We start from the raw sequence: 1,012 nt of genomic DNA, 5'->3' as shown, positions 1-1,012 counted from the left end.
TGGAGCCCTCCAGTGGACTCCCGCCTCCAATGCACCCCCCAAATTAAAGACATTATTTCCAGTTCTTTTGGGGCCCTATTTTCAGACGGTTTGGCGTATTTCCTTGACGCCGGGGAGTCCTACAGGTGTTCCCGGGGAATGAGAGGCCTTTTGTGGGCCAGAAAGAGTGGGGAACCCTTGGAGCCCCTATTTTCAGACAGTTTGGCTTATTTCGGTGACGCCGGGGCGTCCATCAGGTCTCCCCGGGGAATGAGAGGCCTTTTGGGGCCATACATAGGTCAACAAAAGAGTGGGGAATTGGAGCCCTCCGGTGGACTCCCGCTGCAAATGCAACCCCCAAATTAAAGACATCACCCCCCAAATTAAAGACATTATTTCCAGTTCTTTTGGGGCCCTATTTTCAGATGGTTTGGCGTATTTCCTTGACGCCGGGGAGTCCTACAGGTGTTCCCGGGGAATGAGAGGCCTTTTGTGGGCCAGAAAGAGTGGGGAACCCTTGGAGCCCCTATTTTCAGACAGTTTGGCTTATTTCGGTGACGCCGGGGCGTCCATCAGGTCTTCCCGGGGAATGAGAGGCCTTTTGTGGCCATAGGTCAACAAAAGAGTGGGGAATTGGAGCCCTCCGGTGGACTCTCGCCGCAAATGCACCCTGAATTAAAGACATTATTTCCAGTTCTTTTGGGGCCCTATTTTCAGACGCTGTGGAGCCCTCCAGTGGACTCCCGCCTCCAATGCACCCCCATAATTATAGACATCACCCCCCAAATTAAAGACATTATTTCCAGTTCTTTTGGGGCCCTATTTTCAGACGGTTTGGCGTATTTCCTTGACGCCGGGGAGTCCTACAGGTGTTCCCGGGGAATGAGAGGCCTTTTGTGGGCCAGAAAGAGTGGGGAACCCTTGGAGCCCCTATTTTCAGACAGTTTGGCTTATTTCGGTGACGCCGGGGGGGTCCTTCAGGTCTCCCCGGGGAATGAGAGGCCTTTTGGGGCCATACATAGGTCAACAAAAG

The sequence above is a fragment of the Nerophis lumbriciformis genome, linkage group LG38 (genome assembly GCF_033978685.3).
Source record: "Nerophis lumbriciformis linkage group LG38, RoL_Nlum_v2.1, whole genome shotgun sequence".
In the NCBI taxonomy this organism is placed as follows: domain Eukaryota; kingdom Metazoa; phylum Chordata; class Actinopteri; order Syngnathiformes; family Syngnathidae; genus Nerophis; species Nerophis lumbriciformis.
Note: the sequence above shows the minus strand (reverse complement) of the source record.